Source organism: Bubalus bubalis, chromosome 12 (assembly GCF_019923935.1).
Source record: "Bubalus bubalis isolate 160015118507 breed Murrah chromosome 12, NDDB_SH_1, whole genome shotgun sequence".
Lineage (NCBI taxonomy): Eukaryota > Metazoa > Chordata > Mammalia > Artiodactyla > Bovidae > Bubalus > Bubalus bubalis.
Genome location: NC_059168.1, coordinates 56,093,208 through 56,116,447, shown reverse-complemented (window position 1 = coordinate 56,116,447; position 23,240 = coordinate 56,093,208).

Here is a 23,240-nt window from a genome sequence, read left to right as displayed (position 1 = left end):
TTTGGTTATAGGTTTTTGTGGGTGTGTTTGTGTATTTCTACTTGGAAGAAATATCTGTTAATAGATCACTAGGTTAATTCAGTTTTAATAATGCTCTAGAGCACTGTTGTTCAAATCATGAGTTGCACTTACTGGTGCCTGAAATTAGTGAATCAACTTAATTGTTAATAACTAACACTCTAAACACAAGGTGAATAGTACAGAAAATTCCACAGTATATTACTCAAAAGTGGTAAATAATAGTGTTTTGTGAAATTTTTATTTTGGTTTTAAGCATAAGACTGATTGAAAAGTGTTGATGATAAACTATTTCTTATTGTAAATAGCAGTCAAAATTTTGAATGTCACCACAATTCTAAATAATAAGATTTTGGGTAACTATGGGAGGATTAAACAAACTACCACTAGGGGGAGAGTTAGCTCAACAGAGTTTAGTGCTGTGGAAAGTTAAAAGAAGGAGCAGACTGCTTTTAAATACAGATGATGTTAGAAAAAGATGCTAGGAGGAAAAAAATTAATTTATTCCTGAATCCTGTAAGATTAAGTGTCTGCTGCACTTGTACATCGCTGGCAGCAGAAGGAACACATCTTGCAAATGGAAATGCAAAGTGCATCATAACACAGGAGTCAGAATTGGTTAGCTGAACTGTATCCCTAAGCAAGTAGAGGGCAGGGGTATGTGGTATGGAACGCTCTACACAGGAGTGGGTCAGAGAGAGACCTGAAATTCAGGGTTCCTGATCCTTCTGAAACACTGTCATATGAATGCCATTGTCTTTTTCCCTCTCTTAGCTACTCAGAATAAGAGTGCTTCCTTTGTGTTGAGGGATACTCCCTTGATGTGGGTCATGGTGAGAGGCAGGGTCACAGCTCCTGGTAAGGAAGTAAAGTTGGCAGGTACCCACCACCTCCAGTTCTCCAGAGACTATAGCACTCAGATGTGATGGAGCGTGACAATCAGATGCCCCAGCCAGGTAGTGGCATAAAGAGAAAGAGGCAATTAGAGATCATTTCCAGTGGGTATGGGGCTAAGGGCGCTGCAGTGCTGGCAGTGAGGATTCAATGCTTGCGGCTCACACAGACAGACTGTCATCACCAACTTGTTCTAATCACATGATCTTGCCTTTAGCTGCCAAACTTTTCTGGTTCCTTTTTGTCCAGACTTGGTGCTTCAGTCTCCCAGTGAAGCTATGAGCCAAGAAGAATCCTTATATTTTGTTTGGTTTTGTTTTTCAGCCTTTTTAAGGTATATTTGAGGTGCAACCAAGGGTACATATTTAAAGCACACTTAAAAACGATGTCTTGATATACAGATGTACTCGTGGAGTCATCGAAACAATTTGTATAATAAACATAGCCATTGCCATGAAAGTTTCCTCCCTCACCCCCAAATCTCATTTTCAACCTCTCCAACCCCGTCAGTCTGATCTATTTTCTCATACTCTTGATAAGAAACTATAGAAAATTGCATTTTCTAGAATTGCATATAAGTTAAATAACACATCATGTACTTTTGTCCCTGGTTTATTATACTGAGGATAATTATTTTCAAATTCACTGATATTTTTGCATGCATCAATATCTCATTTATTTTCATTGCTGAGTAAATTCTATTATGTGGATATGGCACAGTTTATTCTTCTTTTGATAGACATTTGAGTGGTTTTAAGTTTTATGTATTGCAAATAGAGCTGCTGTGAAAGTTACTGTACAAATTTAAGTAGAGACAAATGCTTTCATCTATCCTGGTTAAATATCTAGGCGTGGAATCCATGCTTATAGGCATGTAGTTGTCTGTCAATGTGATTTTGTTTGTTTGTTTGTTTTTATTATTTTTTTTTTTTACTTTACAATATTGTATTGGTTTTACCATACATCAACATGCATCCGCCACGGGTGTACACGTGTTCCCAATCCTGAACCGCCCTCCCACCTCCCTCCCCACACCATCCCTCTGGATCATTCCAGTGCACCAGCCCCAAGCTTCCTGTATCCTGCATCGAACCTGGACTGGCGATTCATTTCTTACATGATATTCAGTTCAGTTCAGTCGCTCAGTCGTGTCCGACTCCTTGCGACCCCATGAATCGCAGCACGCCAGGCCTCCCTGTCCATCACCAACTCCCGGAGTTCACTCAGACTCACGTCCATCAAGTCAGTGATGCCATCCAGCCATCTCATCCTCTTTTGTCCCCTTTTCCTCCTGCCCCCAATCCCTCCCAGCATCAGAGTCTTTTCCAATGAGTCAACTCTTCGTATGAGGTAGCCAAAGTAATCTGCCTCTCTAACAGTGATTGATGTTGAGAAATTTTTCATGTGCCAATTTTCCATCTACATGTCTTTTTGGGAAAATAACTGAAACTTTCACCATTTTATATTGGGTTGTTTTTCTTATTATTACCAAATTATAAGAGTTCTTTATATATTCTAGATAAAATTTCTTTGTGGATAGATGTTTTGGAAATCTTTCTCTCAGTTAATTGCTTACCTTTTCATTTAACAAGGTCTCATGAAGAGCAAAGTTTTCATTTTATCAAGTCCAACTTACCTATTTCTGTTCTTGTGTAGTTTGTAACTTTGTTTCAATCTGTGCTTAACTCACAAGATTATTTCCTATATTTTTCTTTTTCAATTTTTAGAATTTTGCATTTTGTGTTTAGATCTGCAAGCCATTTTGAGTTGTTTTTTTTTTTAATTTTTTTTTTTTTACTTTACAATATTGTATTCATTTTGCCATACATCAACATGAATCCGCCACGGGTGTACATGTGTTCCTAATCCTGAACCCCCCCTCCCACCTCCCTCCCCATACCATCCCTCTGGGTCATCCCAGTGCACCAGTCCCAAGCTTCCTGTATCCTGCATCGAACCTGTTTTTTTGAATAAGATATAAAAGGAATAATTTAAAAAGAATAATTAACCTTCACCAAAGTTAATTTATTTTGCATGTGGACATCAAATTGTTTCTTGCACCATTTCTTAAAAGATTATACATTGAATGGCCTTTTATTTTTCTGTTGTTTTTTTCCCCTTGGCTTTATTGATTTTGACAAAAATTGAGCATATTTAAGATATACAATATAATGTTTTGATAAAATTGGAAGGAACTCAGGATAGAATACAGATGAAAGCAAATGGATCTAACTCTTTCATAATGAATCAAATAACCATACTGAAGAGGGTGGGGAAAATAAGCTGATTTAAGCAGCTTTTGAAAACAATATTTTGGCTAGATATTTATACGTGCTAAAGACAAAAAGGAACTGTACACACCATGCTCTACTAGATAAGTGGATCTAGAATAGCAAACTCACAAGGATCTAGAATAGCAATCTGAAATTACATCATATAAATTCTGCTACTGCTGCTGCTAAGTCGCTTCAGTCGTGTCCGACTCTGTGCGACCCCACAGACGGCAGCCCACCAGGCTCCCCTATCCCTAGGATTCTCCAGGCAAGAACACTGGAGTGGAGTGGGTTGCCGTTTCCTTCTTCAATGCATGAAAGTGAAAAGTCAAAGTGAAGTCGTTCAGTCATGTCCGACTCTTCGCAACCCCATGGACTGCAGCCTACCAGGCTCCTCCGTCCATGGGATTTTCCAGGCAAGAGTACTGGAGTGGGGTGCCATCACCTTCTCCAATTTAAATTCTAGAACTGGATAAATGCAAAGTAAATACATTGCAGATATAGAGTCAGCTTTCTCTCTGTGAAAGAAAGTAATTTCAAATAAGAAAAGGAGGAATTCTAGAGAGAACCTTGTAATTCTGGATTATAGCTGGAATATTTGCTCCTTTAAAATGATAATACACAAACATAATATTTTTCTTTTATATTTCATTACTATGGTGAATTATATTGATGCTTTTGAGTGATTAAAAAAAGGGGCTTCCCTGATAGCTCAGTTGGCAAAGAATCTACCTGCAATGCAGGAGAACTGGGTTCAATCCCTGGGTTGGAAAGATCCCCTGGAGAAGGGAAAGGCTACCCAATCAAGTATTTTGGTCTGGAGAATTCCATGGACTGTATAGGCCATGGATGGGGTCACAAAGAGTCAAACAGGACTGAGCAACTTTCACACTTTTGAGTGATAAAACAATCCTTATTTCTGAGGTAAATAATCCTCAGTCATGGTTTACTCTTTAATATAGTTCTTTATTCAATGTACCACTGTTTTGTAGAAAATTTTATATCTTTGATCATGAGTATTCTTGCTTAGGTTTTTAAGTATATTTTTTCTGACTTTCATAATCAAGATAATGCTGACTTCTAAAATGTGCTAAGAAATGTTCTTTTATGTTTCATTTACTGAAATAATTTCTATAGAATTGACACTGATTCTTCCTTAAATATGTGGTAGCACTCACTGGTGAAGTAATTCAGTCTCAAAGTTTTCTTTATGGGAAGGTTGATTAAGGTTTTAGTTTGTGAAACTTGCCTATTTCATATAATCTGGTGTATTTATTGATGTGAATTTAACCATGGTATTTCTCATTGCCTTTTAAGTTCCCTTGGGTTTGTAGTGATATCCCTGCTCCCATTATTGGCATTAACCATTTGGATGTCACTCTTTATTTTCCTCAGTTAGGTTAGAGGTTTTGTCAATTTTATGGAATATCTTAAAGAGCTATTATTGTGTTTTATGTCTTCATTATCTTTCAGTTTGCAGCTCAAGTGAGAAAATGTATTTCATATGATTTGAAAATTCTTAAATTTACTGACATCTGTTTTATGGTTTAAAATATAACTGATATTGTTACATGTCTGTGTGCACTTGAAAAGAATGTGATTTGTTCTCTTGATGGATGTTAGAGTTTAGAGAAGTCTTTTAAGTCATGTTTCTATCAGAATGTTGATTACTGATTTTTACTCTTAGATGGAGTATTTTCTTTATTCTTCTGATATTAGGTTAAGTTTAGTTTCTAGGTAACAACCTCAATCATTGATTTAAGATTTATTTTCTTCTCAAATGTAGATATTTAATGCTGTAAATTTCCCTTTAAGCTGTGCTAAACAGATATCCCAGAGAAATTTTAAAAAATTTACATATAAACTTGTAAATAAAAGTTTATAGCAGCTTTATTTGTAATAGCACAAAGCTGGATATTACCCAAATGACCTCAATAGGTGAATGGATAAACAAATTCTGATTTGTCTATATCACAAATACTATTCAGAAAGAAAAGGGAGAAAGCTATTGACAAAGATAGTAATTTGGAAAACTGCAAGGAAATAATGCAAGTAAAAAAAAAATCCGATATCACAGGATACATATTTGCTGATTCTATTTATAAATCATTCATGAAATAATCTAATTTTCCATCTAGAGACAGAAAACAGATTAGTGATAGCAATGATTTAAAAATGAGGGAGAAGAGTATGTGAGTTTCTTCAGGGATATCAAGGGAGTCTTGAGAGACAGGTCTTGACTGTAATGAAGGTTAGAAAAAGGACAAGCTTCTGCATCTTCATTTATTCCTCCCTTTGAGAAAGTCGCAGTGTCATCTTATCCTAAATTTTTCAGAAGAGAAAAAAAAAAAAAAAAACAAGAAAAATCCTTACTTATAGCTCTAATTCTCTTAAAGATTTGAATCTGTTGAGACTTTTGAAGATCCAGGTGACCCCTACCAGGGAGCATGCATGTGTGTATATTCTGGGGAATAAGCCAAGTGGGAAACATTATAAAAACTTGTGTTCCAAAGATGTAAGTGGGGTAACAGCTCATCTAGGTGAAATGGTGCTAACATACTTCTGGGAACCTGACAGTCTAGAAGTACAGACAAGCAGCCTCTACCTCAGGAACTTTTCAATGCAGCATCAGGTAGTATACTTGCTGGTGGCATCCTTGGTCTGTTCTCTGTCCTTGTCTAGATTTGGTCCCCAGATTTCTCTAAATCTTTGTTACCCACTACAGCCTCTGGCTTTCACTGCCACTTCCTTTCTTACCAGAATTGAACAGGATATTTTCCTGATCCTGGGTGAGTGTTGTTAACTCTTGGTTCCTTGAGCTTTCTCTGGCCCACTCCTCTATTCCATTCCCATAGGGTGCCTCAAAGAGGAGTCTATATTTGCAGGATAACAAGAGGCCAAGAACTGGAACAAGGAGGTGGGGGATGTATACCAGAAAGCCTGAGCATGACATGTGGTTCTGAACTGCTAATGATAAGGAAATCTCAGAGAAGACTTAAGATTTCACTAAAGAACATAGTAGCTTACCATTAAAACAGCAAGAGCGATAAAGCATATGCTTGCGACTTACAAAACTGCTAATTAAACACAATATGCACATGCTGGCAGCTTACAAAATATGGCCTGTCACCACTCAGATTCCTGGCACCCTGGACCCTTACACTCCACCCACCGACATCATCTGAGCTCTGCACAGCACATAGTTCATCTGTTTTTCCATCCCAGCAGTGCCAGTTGTCCCTTAGGAGAAACGCAGGAAAGAAATGTGGGAGATCTTTTCAGTAGATCCTAGCTACTCTCTGAATTTTGGTATGAAGTGCAAACATCTGGTAGCCAAGTCTTGCCAGCTTCAGGCTGACTTCTATCCGCACCCCCTTGGTCTCCAAATAAACTGCCCTCTGACAGAGAAGAAGCAATCTTTGGAAATGTTTCAAATTCAACACAGGCTGATTTTTCTCTCCCCAATCTAAATACATTCACATCCGACTGTCAAGTTTCTAGATCTGTGGAAACCTGCAGATTTCCTTGATTAGAAAATTGGTTCCCTACTGAACAAAAGACATTGGCTGCTTTGTCCTCTGATGATTCCATAAAAGTTCCAGAGTTTTCATGGCAGTGTTCTCTCCTTTTCCCTCAGTTTGCTTCCCTACTCCCACCCCTACTATCACAGCCTTCAGCTTAACCTTCCTCTCTTGCAATAAAAGTAAAAGCATCTTCCCTTTGGCAGAAAGAGCCTAGGCATGAGGGATCAGGCCTGTAAGGAATTGGAGGTGGGTTGGACTAAGGTTGGATGGCATCACTGACTCAATGGACATGAATTTGAGTAAACTCCCGGAGTTTGTAACGGACAGGAAAGCCTGAGTGCTGCAGTCCATGTAGTTGCAAAGAGTCGGACACGACTGAGCAACTGAACTGAACTGAACTGGACTAAGGAAAGCTTTCCAAGAAAATTCCATTGAATCCAGAGGATTCAAAGCACTGAGATCCAAAGACACCACTGCAACCCATCTTTTAGGAAGACAGAGACACCAGGGATCAGCTTTTACTCTGGTAACTGAGACCTTCCAGTAGAGCCTGCCCTTCAGATGGTCTTTCACAGCCTATTTTTGATTCAATCTCAGGGAATTAGTTTCTAGGCTCTTGAGACTCTCCTCCAGAATGTCCCAAAATTCTACTCAAACATTGACCCCACTCTTCCCCTAAATTCTGTCATTCTGTAACAGTTTTGTTTTGTTTTATTTTTAGGACCAGAGTTGCTAAATCATTGAACTGGAAAGAACTTAATAATATTGGTATTTTTTGTCTTCATTCCCTCCTTTTTATTTTTTCTTCCCTCCTTTTTCAATGTGTGACTACAATTCTTGGAATAATGTGAAAGACACGCAGGTAATACCTCCAAAAATGTTTCCTGAGGCCTCTCCTCAAGACAGAGTACAACTGGCATAATTTTTAAATTCTGCCTCAATAGTTGTGCTTTTACTATGATGATATCCTTGGAACTGAATATCCCATAGATTGCTTTCGGTTTTGGACAGACTTGACAATTTAAGACAGGGGTATTAATTATTTCAGACTTGACACTATTCCTGTCCATATATTACCTACATATTAGGTGTTGCTCACCTGCCAGAAAATTTATATAGCTTCTACTTCTACTAACTTATTTAATCATCATTCCAACCTTATGAAGGTATGAAGGAAGAACTCTTACGGCCGCAGTTGCACATAGTATCCAGAGGAGGCTCCACTAGAGCATCTCTAGGGAGCTTGGCTCTCCAAACACCTTGATTTTGTCCTAGGGATGCTACTGTCAGATTTCTGGCCTCCAAAACTGTTTGAAAAGAAATTAGTCTTGTTTTAATTTGACAGGCTTGTGGAAATTTGTTGCAGCTGCATAAGACACTAATAATATATATATATATATATATATATATATATATATATATAATCATAGAAGGTTCTCAGTGTGTGTCTGTTCTTTCCACGGTGTTGGACAGGGTCTAGGAGATTCAGAAAATCCGTCTAGTCAAGGCTATGGTTTTTCCTGTGGTCATGTATGGATGTGAGAGTTGGACTGTGAAGAAGGCTGAGTGCCGAAGAGTTGATGCTTTTGAACTGTGGTATTGGAGAAGACTCTTGAGAGTCCCTTGGACTGCAAGGAGATCCAACCAGTCCATTCTGAAGGAGATCAGCCCTGGGATTTCTTTGGAAGGAATGATGGTAAAGCTGAAACTCCAGTACTTTGGCCACCTCATGCGAAGAGTTGACTCATTGGAAAAGACTCTAATGCTGGAAGGGATTGGGGGCAGGAGGAGAAGGGGACGACAGAGGATGAGATGGCTGGATGGCATCACTGACTGGAGGGACGTAAATCTGAGTGAACTCCGAGAGTTGGTGGTGGACAGGGAAGCCTGGCATGCTGCGATTCTTCAGGTCCCAAAGACTTGGACACAACTGAGCAACTGAACTGAACTGACCATCAACAGCACTCCTCAGTACAAACCACATACAGCTGGTGTTGTTTATGCAAGAAAAAAAGTAGCCAAATCTTAGCAAGGTGAATCTATCAGCAATTGTTTGCTTATGATTCAGTATGCTGTTTATGGCACAATACCTAGCTCCCTAGATCCAGATGATCCTAACATTTCATTCAAAGGTGTCTTCCTCCTTATTCTACCTTGTTTTATTCCAGTAGTAAATTGGTAGGTTTCATTCTACTCCCTGTAAATATGGAATTTTTTTCTTGGTGCCAGTCATGGTTAGGGGTGATGAGATAGCCAAACACAAATGAATAAGCATAACTTCTGGTGGACTTGGGAGGTTTCTCCACTTTTCAGGGTCAATAACCTCTTAAGACCCACTTTAGGGCCCAAAGGTTAGGCTTGCATTCATTTTAACATGCTTAATACATTTGAGCATAATTAGCTGCCATAACTCAAAATATCCAAGCAGGCAGGAATGTAAGGAGCTGATAACTAAAGAAGGACAAAGGAAGTAGAAAGGAGGCTAGGTTTCTAGGGTCATTGAAATTGTTCATCTGATGTCAACTGGTGCAATGAAATTGAATACTTATAAGAATCACTGAAGAATATTCATGTGGAATCTAAAGAATACAAGTGAATACAGAATAAAAATTTGGGAATAAAAATTTTAAATTAAATGTTCACAGAGAAACACATGTATATCAAGATAAATGGGTAAATAAAATATGATGGAATACTAAACAGTTAAGTCAAATAAGCTAAATCTTAAATAATTTTGAATGAAAAGTAAAATAGCAGTAGTAGGAAGAATGCAAGCTACTTGATAAAATGTATATGTGCTTCTAAGGGACATGATTAATATTATATATTATTGAGTTCCATGTAGTTTAAAAAATAATGAAAGGACAGTTTGAAATTTATTGCAGAGTTTGACAGGGAATTTATAATGAGGTTTTTTTTTTCTTTTTATAGAGGCTGAAGATTTTAAACAGGAATGGAAATGATAATATGTTTCCCTGAATGGTTGGTTATTATATTTTTGTTTAATTAGTAAAATTTCTTTCTGCATTTAATAAAAAATAGGTGTACTCTTTTAAGAGTTGATAACCAGGAAAACATTCCTCTATTTTTCAATAAATAAGAGATTCAGTCTTATTATTCAGTTACCAAAAATGCAGATAAGATGTATTCAGAATACATGGTGCTACCATAACCCAAAGTTGACCCAAAATGTGCCTCAATGATATATTGATTATTTTGAATTAAATTTATTTTATTTAGGAAGTACTCTGGCTCTCTTTACAAAGCAACTCAAATGTTCAACAGATAAATGAATAAAGATGTGGTGGTTGTTGTTACTGTTCAGTCTTTAACTCGTGTCAGAATCTTTGCAACCCAATGGACTGTAGCAAACCAGGGTCCTCTGTCCTCCAGTATTTCCAAGAGTTTACTCAAATTCATGTCCATTGAGTCAGTGAGGCTATCTAGCCATTTCATCCTCCTTTTCTCTCCTCTCCTCCTGCCCTCAATCTTTTCCTGCATCAGGGTCTCTTCCAATGAGTTGGCTCTTCACATCAGGTGGCCAAAGTATTGGAGCTTTAGCTTCAGCAACAATCCTTCTAATAAATATTCAGGGTTGATTTTCTTTAGGATTGACTGGTCTGATCTCCTTACAGTCCAAGAGACTCTCAAGAGTCTTCTTTAGCACCACAATTTGAAAGTATCAATTCTTTGATTCTCAGACTTCTATGGTCCAACTTTCACATATGGCTACTGTATATGACTACTGGAAAAACCATAGATTTGCCTATATAGAGGCAAAGTGATGTCAATGCTTTTTAATGTGCTGCCTAGATTTGTCACAGCTTTTCTTCCAAGGAGGAAGCATCTTTTTATTTCATGGCTGTAGTCACCATCTGCAGTGATTTTGGAGCCCAAGAAAATAAAATCTGTCACTGCTTCCACTTTTTCTTCTCCTATTTGCCATGAAGTGATGGGACTGGATACCATGATCTTCATTTTCTTAATGTTGAGTTTCATGCCACTTTTACATTCTCCTCTTTCACCCTCATCAGGAAGCTCTAATAGTTCCTCTTCATTTTCTGCCATTAGAGTGGTATCATTTGCATAGCTGAGGTTTCTCCCAGAAATCTTGATTCAAGCTTGTAATTCATCCTGCTCAGGATGAATTTGCATGATGTACTCTGCATATAAGTGAAATAAGCAGGGTGATAATATACAGCCTAGTTGTACACCTTTTCTGATTTTCAGCCAGTCCATTGTTCCATGTCCAGTTCTAACTGTTGTTTCTTTCTCAGGAGACAAGTAAGATGGTCTGATATTCCCATCTCTTTAAGAATTTTTCACAGATTGTTGTGATCCACACAGTCAAAGGCTTTAGCATAGTCAATGAAGCAGAAGTAGATGTTTTTCTGGAATTCCCTTGCTTTCTCTATGATCCAACTAATGTTGATAATTTGATCTCTGGTTCCTCTGCCTATTTGAAACCCACTTTATATATCTGGAAGCTCTCAGTTCACTTACTGCTGAAGCCTGGCTTAAAGGATTTTGAGCATAATCTTGATAGTATGTGAAGTTAGTGCAATTTTATGTTAATTTGAACATTCTTTGGCATTGCCTTTCTTTGGAACTGGAATGAAGACTGACTGATGTTTTCAGTCCTGTGGCCATTGTTGAGTTTTCCAAATTTGCTAACATATTGAATGTAACACTTTAACAGTATCATTTTTAAGGATTTTATATAGCCTGACTAGGATTCCAACACCTCCACTAGCTTTTTTCATAGTTATGCTTCCTAAGGCCCATTTGACTTCACACTCCAGGATATCCAGCTCTAAGTGAGTTATCACACTGTCATGGTTATCCAAGTCATTAATAACTTTCTTATATATTTCTCTGTATTCCTCCCACTTCTTAATCTCTTCTACTTCTGTTAGGTCATTACCGTTTCTATCCTTTACTGTGCCCATCCTTCCATGAAATGTTCCCTTGATATCTCTAATTTTGTTGAAGAGATCTCTAGTCTTTCTCAGTCTATTGTTTTCCTCTATTTCTTTGCATTGATCACTTAGCAAGTCTTTCTTATCTCTCCTTGCTATTTCCTGGAACTCTACAATCAGTTGAATAGATCATATCCTTTGTCCATTGCCTTTTGCTTCTCTTCTTTCCTCAGGTATTTGTAAAGCTGCCTCAGATAACTATTTTGCCTTCTTGCATTTCTTCACTTTGGTGTGGTTTTAGTCAATGCCTCCTGTACAATGCTATGAACTTCTGCCAATAGTTCTTCAGGTACTCTGTATATCAGATCTAATCCCTTGAATCTATTTGTCACCTCCACTGTATAATCATAAGGGATTTGATTTAGGTCATACTTGAATGGTCTAGTGGTTTTCCCTACTTTCTTCAATTTAAGCCTGACTTTTACATGATCTGAGCTAGAGTCAGCTCTAGGTCTTGTTATTGCTGACTGTGTAAAGCTTCTCCATCTTTAGTTTCAAACAACATAATCAGTCTGATTCCAGCATTGATCATCTGGTGATGTCCACGTGTAGCATCATCTCCTGTGTTGTCAGAAAAGGGTGTTTTCTATGACCAGTGCATTCTCTTGGCAAAACTCTGTTAGCCTTTGCCCTGCATCATTTTGTACTCCATGGCCAATCTTGCCTGTTACTCCAGGTATCTCTTGGCTTCCTACTTTTGCATTTCAATCCCCTATGATGAAAAGACCATCTGTGTGGTTGGGGCATAGACTTGGATTACTGTGACATTGTGTGGATTGCCTTGGAAATGGACCAAGATCATTGTGTTGTTTCTGAGATTGCACCCAAGGACTGCATTTCAGACTCTTTTCTTGACTACGGGGGTGACTCCATTTCTTCTAAGGAATTCTTGCGCACAGTATTAGATATAACAACCATTCTGAATTAAATTTGCCCATTCCCATTCATTTTAGTTCAGTGATTTCTAAGAGGTCAATGTTCAGTCTTGCCATCTCAGGCTTAACCATGTCAAATTTACCTTAATTCATTGACCTAACTTTCTAGGTTCCTGTGCAATACATATATACAATTAACATTAGTCCTTACAAAGAATTAAATAATGCCATTTGAAGAAATATCGATGGACCTAGAGATTATCATACTAAGTAATTCAAACAGAGAAAATCAAATATCACTTATTTGTAGAATCTACATAATGGTATGCCGCTGCTGCAAGTGAGTCACTTCAGTCATATCTGACTCTTTGTGATCCTATGGACTGTAGCCCACCAAGATCCTCGGTCCATGGGGATACTCCAGGCAAGAATACTGAGATGGTTTTCCATGCCCTCCTCCAAGGACTGAACCCACATCTTTTATATCTCCTGCATTAGTAGGCAGATTCTTTACCACTAGCGCCACCTAGGAAGCCCAAGCAGTGATATACATGAGCTTATTTACAAAATAGAAACAGACTCACAGACGCACTTAGGGGCTTCCCTAGTGGCTCAGATGGTAAAGTGTCTGCCTGCAATGCGGGAGACCTGGGTTCGATCCTTGGGTCAGGAAGATCCCCTGGATAAGGATATGGCAACCCACTCCAGTACTCTTGCCTGGAAAATACCATGGACAGAGGAGCCTGATAGGCTACAACCCATAGGGTTGCCAAGAGTCGGATACAACTGAGCAACTTCACTTTCACTTTCACAGACACAGTAAACAATATTATGGTTACCAAAGGGAAGGTAGTGCAGGATAAATTAAGAGTTTGGTTCTATCATACACACTCTACTACCACCTAGAAAGTAAAGAAACAACAATATAGCACAGAGGAATATATTCAATATCTTATAATAACCTATAATGGAATAGAATCTGAAAAAGAACATATATACATATAAATGAATCAGTTTGCTATACACCTGAAATTAACTCCGTATTGTGAATCAATTATACATCAACTTAAAGAGAAAAGAAATGTCTACTTAAATAGTTTCTTAAATTTCTCAGGTAATTTACATCCTTAGAGCTTTATTCGTGAAGTCTCTCAGTCGTGTCTGACTCTTTATGACCCCATGGACTGTAGCCCACAAGAATACTCCATCCATGGAATTTTCTAGGCAAGAGTACTGGAGTGGGTTGCCATTTCCTTCAAGTTAAATTAAATAATCAGGATTTCCTAATGAAATAAAATACTAAAACATTAGTTGCTAAACAAATCTAAGTTTATAACTACATTTGACCACTTAGTACAGAGAAATTAAATATGCTTGAATCTGTTAGTGAATACATTTTGTGCTTTATTGAAAGGATAAACTTTGATATAGCTTAAGTTTCTAAATATTATAAAATATATTTATAAGTCAAGCCAAAAATATTAATGCAGTTTACAATTGTTTGCTTCTTTATATTTACTGAACAAAACATGATTTCAAGAAATTAAGAATTCTGATTAATGTATGTAGTTAAAGCTACTAAATATAATTGAAAAAGGATGTGTTTGAGGGTAAGAAAATGTTTAAGGTATGGAGATATTTAGAAAAAAGAAAATGATTTTGTCCCAAAACTAGTTATTTATAAATGGAAAAGAAAACCAAGGACAAACTAAAATGGACATAGGCTATGGTAAAATGTTTGTAAATAAAGGAATCTTTGGAAAGAAATTTTATGTGTGGCCAGGACTGGATAAGACTGGAATTAATTTAATTACGTTCAGTTCAGTTCAGTTCAGTTCAGTCACTCAGTTGTGTCTGACTCTTTGCGACCCCATGAAACGCAGCACACCAGTCCTCCCTGTCCATCACCAACTCCAGGAGTTCACTCAGACTCACGTCCATCCAGTCAGTGATGCCATCCAGCCATCTCATCCTCTGTTGTCCCCTTCTCCTCCTGCCCCCAATCCCTCCCACCATCAGAGTCTTTTCCAATGAGTCAACTCTTCTCATGAGGTGGCCAAAGTACTGGAGTTTCAGCTTTAGCATCATTCTTTCCAAAGAAATCCCAGGGCTGATCTCTTTCAGAATGGACTGGTTGGATCTCCTTGCAGTCCAAGGGACTCTCAAGAGTCTTCTCTAACACCACAGTTCAAAAGCATCAATTCTTCTGCACTCAGCCTTCTTCACAGTCCATCTCTCACATCCATACAAGACCACTGGAAAAACCATAGCCTTGACTAGATGGACCTTTGTTGGCAAAGTAATGTCTCTGCTTTTGAATATGCTATCTAGGTTGGCCATAGCAACCTATTGGATCACCAATAGGATCACCTATTGTGATCCATAGGTGGATCACAAGAAACTGTGGAAAATTCTGAAAGAGATGGGAATACCAGACCAAATGACCTGCCTCTTGAGAAATATGTATGCAGGTCAGGAAGCAACAGTTAGAACTGGACATGGAACAACAGACTGGTTCCAAATAGGAAAAGGAGTACGTCAAGGCTGTATATTGTCACCCTGTTTATTTAACTTATATGCAGAGTACATCATGAGAAACGCTGGACTGGAAGAAACATAAGCTGGAATCAAGATTGCCAGGAAAAATATCAATAACCTCAGATATGCAGATGACACCACTCTTATGGCAGAAAGTGAAGAACTAAAGAGCCTCCTGATAAAAGTGAGAGTGAAAAAGTTGGCTTAAATCTCAACATTCAGAAAACGAAGATCATGGCATCTGGTCCCATCACTTCATGGGAAATCGATGGGGAAACAGTGGAAACAGTGTCAGACTTTATTTTTTTGGGCTCCAAAATCACTGCAGATGGTGACTGCAGCCATGAAATGAAAAGACGCTTACTCCTTGGAAGGTAAGCTATGACCAACCTAGATAGCATATTCAAAAGCAGAGACATTACTTTGCCAACAAAGGTCCATCTAGTCAAGGCTATGGTTTTTCCAGTGGTCATGTATGGATGTGAGAGACACGACTGAACAAATTCACTTTCACTTTTCACTTTCATGCATTGGAGAAGGAACTGGCAACCCACTCCAGTGTTCTTGCCTGGAGAATCCCAGGGATGGGGGAGCCTGGTGGGCTTCAGTCTATGGTGTTGCACAGAGTCGGACACGACTGAAGCAACTTAGCAGCAGCAGCAGTTGCTCCAGAATTCAGAAACCCTCAGTGAACATTCTTATTTTCTTGACAATATAGTTATTTGCATAAGTTCAATAAGAATCTGTTCTCTTTATAACAGGTCACAATTAGAAACATTGATTGTATTACCAGAACTTTGACAGGAACATCATATTTGAGAGAGACACACATAGACATGTATGAGCAGACTAAGATTGATTTTGTTGTTGTTCAGTCACTCAGTTGTATCCAACTCTCTGTGACCACATAGATTGCAACCCACCAGGCTCCTCTGTCCATGAGGTTTTCCAGGCAAAGTTACTGGAGAGGGTTGTGATTTCCTTCTCCAGGGGATCTTTTGACCCAGAGATCAAACCCACATCTCCTGCATTGCCAGGCAGATTCTTTACCACTGAGCCACCAGGGAATACAAAGATTTCAAAGGTGAATATGGATTGTATGTGTGAGTGTTCAGTTGCTCAGTCATGCTCGACTCTTTGCAACCTTACAGACTGAAACCCACCAGGCTCCTCTGTCCTTGGGACTCTCCAGACAAGAATACTGGAGAGTGTTGCCATATCATTCTCCAGGGGATCTTCCCAACCCAAGGATCAAACCTGTGATTCCTATGTCTCCTGCAATAGCAGGCAGATTCTTTACCACTGAGCCACCTGAGAAGAAACAGAGCCTAATTTCACAAGATTCACAGTAATTCATTTCAAGATTTTCCCATCACAAGTCCCACAAAAGTCTTCTGATAGATGGAAAGCTGAATGCTGGAGATCTAGAGTTCATATGTCCTCAGTGGATTAATTTCTTAATAAGCCACACTAAGGCTGAGGAAGGTACAAGTCTGTGACTGATAAATGACACTGTTGTTATTCTTCCAGTATCTACTTTCCACATTTGGACTAGATATTGAAGACTTTCTATAGAGAAATTACCTTCAAATTGTTTTAATTCTCAGTCCTGTGGGTGAGAGCCTATCTACAGAAATTAGACTGGGAAGAAAAAGAGCTAAAAGAGCACATGATGGACTGAGGCCAGTTTTGTTCTGCTTGTGATGCAGCTGTTTTTACCTCAAAGGAAAAGTCTTGTGTATTTAACTTTTATTGCATGTCTAATACACTTTTATTGCATGTTCTATTAGCAGCTACTATCCTAAATGCTTTACAAATAGTAGCCTAGTTAATCCTTATCATGTATCAATCTGAAAATATAGGAGCTATTATTGAGTATATATAACAGGTGAAGATCACATAGGCTAAAAGTGGTAAAGATTTGCTTGCTTTCTTACACAATTTCTTAACCCATGACCTCTCAAAGTCCACAATACTGTTGTTTTCGATGTTTTTTTCCAGTCACTAAGTCATGTCTAACTCTGCAACCCCATGGACTGAAGTATGCCAGGGTCCTCTGCCCTTCACTATCTGCCAGAGTTTATTCAAATTCGTGTCCATTTATTCAGTGATGCTATCTAACCATCTCATCGTCTGTTGCCCCTTTATCCTTTTGTCTTCAATCTTTCTTAGCATCAGGATCTTTACCAATGAGTTGCCTCTTCCCATCAGTGGCCAAAGTACTGGAGCTTCAGCTTCAGCATCAGTCCTTCCAATGAATATTCAGGGTTGATTTATTTTAGGATTGACTGATTTGATCTCCTTGTAGTCCAAGTGATTCTCAAGAGTCTCCTCCAGTGCCACAGCATGAAAGCATCGATTCTTTGGCACTCAGCCTTCTTCATAGTCCAACTCTCACATCTGTATATGACTACTGGAAAAATCATAGTTTTAGCTATACAGACATTTTTCAGCAAAGTGATGTCTCTGTTTTTTAATATGCTATCTAGGTCTCTCATAGATTTTCTTCCAAGGAGCAAGGGTCTTTTAATTTCATGGCTGCAGTCCCCATGCACAGTGATTTTGGAGCGAAGAAATATTGGATATTGTGGCACAGTGGTAAAGAATCCACCTGCCAATGCAGGAGATGCAAGAGACACAGCTTTGATCACTGAGTGGGGAAGATCCCTGGAGTAGGAAGAAGATGGAACTCATTCTGGTCCCATGCAGACTGGGCATCATGTCAGGACAGGGTCTATACAGCTGTAGATCTATAAGGAGAAGGGAAAGAGAAACACTGTAGGACCTGAGTGGAAAGGGCAGGAGAGGAGGACTGTGATAGGAAAAGGCCAGGCTAGTAGTTCTGACAGGTGTAATTTTTAAAAGAGCAATAAACCTGTTTTTTCTCCTAAAAGAAAAATGCAATGGAGATAGCGGTAGAAATTAGGAGGTGAGGCATAAAACACCACAGTCGAATTTATTTTTGTGCAGCATGAAGCAAAATTTGCTTATGTTCACATCAAGGACCATGAGTTCTCTGAAGTGTTGCCCTAGAAGCAAACCTAGTTGGTCCCCATGGTTTCACATACACTGACAATAGCAAAGGACTTTAGTGCTTACAGTATCATGAGCTTCACACTATTCAGCTCAGTTCTCCTTAACCCCTAGTCCAGTGGTGGTGACATAGATGGCCCCATAGGTGCCTTCACATGTAGTGGGTTATATTATGGGAGAGGAATATCCCCTGTAATTAGGCTACAGGAGCTTGTATAACCTGAATCTTTGTGATGGACAGTAAGCTAGCTTACTCTTTACTTCAGAAAGAGACATCTTTCTTGTAATGGAGAGTGACCAGGACTGATTTACTTCATTCTGGATGGAAACTGTCTCCATTTTCCAAAACTGTAAGCAAACCTGCCATTGCTTTGGAGAGATATGCCCTCTGTTTTTAAAGGCTCTTCACTACACAGACATCCTAGCACAGGTTGTCCAGAAGAAAGGGCAGTGAATGTCTTTACTTGCATGAAATGCAGAAATGTCAGAGCCCCACCAAAGTTGTTTCCCAAGTCTGCTCTGGACATCCTTTTCTTCCTCAGTGAAACAATATGGTTTTTTCCACTTGCAATAGTCAACAACTTTTAGAAAAATGGTGATTTGTCTGTGTTTAACAGTCTGGGGAAAGGGTCCCTGGGTAACTGGCAGCAGTGAGATGCTCATAGAATTTGACAATCTTGAAAAGCATGTACTTGAACAAAAAAAGAATGCAGTTGAACAAAAATGTATGTAGTTGTGCAAAAAGCAGCTTATGATTTGAAACCTTTTATCATCCCTATGATACTTTCTGAGTAGCTCCTAAGATTCTGTAGGAATATCCTGAAGACAGCATCTTTGGTTAACATTTTCTTGATAATACAAACCTTGGATTTTAATCATCCAGCTTCACACATGTGTAAACCTCTCTGTGCAACATTGTTCAGTAAGATTTTACACAAAAATATTTTTATATACATTCAATATCTTAATATCAACCCTTAAATAAAACATCAAGTGGACTAAGTCACAAGTTGCATTTTAAATACAATTGGTAAAAAGATCAGAATTAAGTGTTCTTTGAAAAGAACACTAAAGGTCAACAAAGAGAGCACAGATCACAGATGTTGCTGGTGGTGCAAGAGAAGCATCAATGGGTCATGCACCTCATACAATAAGAGAAAAAGCTTTTCCTGATTTACTTCACTCTGTGTGACAGGCTCTAGGTCTATCCACATCACTTCAACTGACTCAATTTCTTTCCATTTTATGGCTGAGTAATATTTCATTATATACATGTACCCCATCTTCTTTATCCATTCATCTGTCGATGGACATCCAGACTGCTTCCTCCATTTGTAAAATACATAGCTAGTGGGAAGCTACTGTATTGCACAGGGAGTTTAGCTTGGTGATCAGTGATGACCCAGGCAGGTGGAATGGGGAGATAGGAGGCTGAAGAGGGAGGATATATATGTATACCTCTGACTAATCCACTGTGTTGTACTGCAGAAACTAACACAACATTGTAAAGCAATTATGTTTCAATAAAAAAAAAAAAAAAAAAAGAAATGTTTTAAACTCACATTTTTTGTGTGCCAATCAGGAAGCTGAATTTTAAAAAATTTTCCATTTTAACAGGACAGATTGCTGCTTAAACACCTGTATTAATATTCTTTAGAGAACTAGAGGGTTGGAGTAGTTATCTAACATTATCACTTTTTTAATTTAAAATAATGAGATATAAGCTTGCGAATAATCTTTTTACACTAAACTCAGATTTTCAGGGATATTTGTAGTTGGATTCAATTGAAAGAATTACCAATTTATTTCTTGATCATCCTCCTCTGCTACCATCAGATTCTACTTAGGCAAGTATTAGTTATTTTCTCAAGTTTGGGGGAAAAGGCAAAATCTGGAGATAAGGTGGGCCGTCAATAGAGGAAATGGTCTGTCCACTCTTCCCTGCTTCTCTTTTCCATAAATCTTTCTCCAAATATCCTCCAAAATGTTTTTAATATAATAAGAAAGAATGAATCTTACCTCAAATAAGATCTGTTTCTTTTACTTTAAACTTTGCATTTTATTGATTTTGCTTTGAGCTAAGAATGTTGCCTATAGCCTGAAATATACAGGATAACCCACCTAAAGAATCTGACTTCTAAGTGAATAACACTTTTCTATTCATTTAAAGATAAAAACTTGCAGAATAGAGAATAATATTTGTCTTGTTGGGGGTTTACAGAAACACAATGACCTGACCTACATGGACAGCAGCAAGAACAAAGGATTCCCACACCAAGAAGCTTGCAACAACCAACAATCCCCTCCCTCACCTTGCCTTTAAACATGTTTTGCTGAAATACTTCAGGGAGTTCAGGGCTTTGGGAGTATGAGCCACCCATTCTCCTTTCATAGTCCCAAAATAAACCTTTCTCTGCTCCAAACTTCAATGTTTTGGTTTGTTTGACCTTCCTGCATGTCAGGCACACAAATCTGCGCTCAGTAACACCAGGAGTGCTGATCTGCTGCATCCCTTCTGGGCTACTTCTTTGCTTCCCTTTTGCAGCTTCTCCTGGAAGATCTTTTCTCACTTCTGCTACTGCTCAGGTACATGGGAACTGGCCACCTGGAAACACTCAGAGAATGATAAAACTCCACTTTTGCCTGAAGGAAAGTGGGACTGACTGTGGGAAGGATTCCTTACATTGGACAGTTCCAGCTTGTGCCAGGAAGGGCCTCTCCCCATTCTGGATATCTCTCTGAGCCTATATCACCTGTGTCCCTTCTCAGGTCCTGGTTTCGTTCTGCTCAATTGTGAGGCTTTGATTTCACTTCTACCTTTTGCTCATGTCCCATTGTAATAAATCTTCCTCTTTACTCTGGTAAAATCACTCAAGGTAGATAGTGAATAGGGAAGTGGAAAAGGAGAGCTTTCATTTCCTCTACCTCCTCCCACATACGTATTTTACCATTTTAAAAGCTGAAGCATTTCAGTGTGATTTATAATGATAAATATTCACTTCAATTGTACCACACTTTATTAAACTTTTTATTATTTTTAATTGTCAACTTAGGAAATATAGGAATAAAACCTTTTAAATTAATAATTTAAAATGCTCAGGATTGCTTCCAATGGTGTTGTTTTTGTTTTCATTTTACTCTTTCTGTGAAAAGGCCAGCAGCAAAGAACTGGTTAGGAATTTCCTACATTCCCAAAGTAGCCACTTGGTTTTGTGACCCAGATTATGAACACTAAATCACCTTGTTCAAGTTCCAGGCAAAATTTATCACATCCTTAGGAAAGCAGCAAAACAGTATTGTCCAATCTAAACCCAATTTAGAGAGAAAAAATTTTGAAAGACTTAAAAAATGGCAATATCACAAAATTTTCCAAATGTCTTTCTAACCCTTTGTCCTTTCAATGTTCTCAGAAGGAAGTATTTTTATTTTATCATCACCAAATGACTTACTCACTTTTTGAAAATATACAGCATCACCAGCTTAGCTTTGAAAAATAATGACATCTAAACTTTCAGTATCAGTGAGATTGATTACTTTCAAAGGGGGTCTGAGAAAAACCCATGCATACTTACATGCTGATTTGCAGAACAAGAAACAAAGGGAGCATTCACAATGTAAGTTTACAAAGAGAACTGAAAAGGTTCAACCAAAGTTGTGAGGAAAATGAGAAGAGTGGTATTTTATGATGTTAGATGTCAACAGCAAACAGACAACAAGAAAGTAACTGATCCCTGACTTGGATTCTACAGATTTGAGATACTTCTCCTCACTCAACACGCAGTATATTTTGAGATTTTTGATGAAGGGAACATGGTAACTGTTGATAATTAAACAAAAAAGATGCCTTATATCCATTTTTTGTATTCTTTAATCCCAGTTGATTATGATGTCGTCTTACCTATTCCAATTGTCTCAGTGTGTGCATCATGAAAATCCATGGGAACTTGACCAACTTCATTATTCTCTTTCCCTTTTTCTCTAAGAGCTCTCAGATGTTCCACTAAGAAAACCCATGTCCTCCATCCTTGTGGGACACCTTCCTTATATTTGTTGATAGTGATCATACCTGATCAGTTTATAATTTATGTGATACTATCTTCTTTGCTCTAATTATGGCTCAAAGATGCACAAGTAATTCAAACTTAAAACAACAATACATGACATTTTTCTATCTAGCAATATGCTCAGATTTGTTTACAAAGACAGGAGGAAGTCAGGATTGTTCTTTTATTAGTTGAGGGTATTATATATGTTCTACTGATATTGCTGAGGAATCAGTATTCCCAGATGCTTCTGACAACTCTCTTGAACTATAAAAATAATGAAGCCAGAAGAGGGATAAAAGATGCATATAAAAGAGAATGCAGACAGGAGAACCCCAGAGAAATGACACCTCAGCCCTGGTCAAACTAGCTCAAAGCTTTCCTTATTGTTCAGTTCATTTCAGTTCATTTCAGTCACTCAGTCGTATCCAACTCTTCACAACCCCATGAATCACAGCACACCAGACCTCCCTGTCCATCACCAACTCCCAGAGTCTATCCAAACCCATGTCCACTGAGTCGGTGATACCATCCAACCATCTCATCCTCTGTCATCCCCTTCTCCTCCTGTCCTCAATCCCTCCCAACATCAGGGTCTTTTCTAATGAGTCAGCTCTTTGCATCAGATGGCCAAAGTATTGGAGTTTCAGCTTCAACATCAGTCCTTCCAATGAACACCCAGGACTGATCTCCTTTAGGATGGACTAGTTGGATCTCCTTGTAGTCCAGGGGACTCTCAAGAGTCTTCTCCTTACAGTTAAATATTTTCAATTATGTGATTTAGCAAATACCTTTACTTTTTTTGAACCAAATCATATTGGAATTTTTCTTTCTTTCAACTGAAAATATCCTAACATAATGAGTTCTCCAATAGGAAGAATAGGATCTGACCCCCATAGCTGTGTTAGCTTACCTCCTATTGAAAATGGAACTCAACTAAAATAGAAACTGACACATGCACAATCACTGTAAACTTTTCAAACCCATGTTGTTACTTTAACCAGGGCAGAAAATCAAGACCTCTGGAATAGAACAATTCTAAATTCATCTAGCTGTGAAGTGT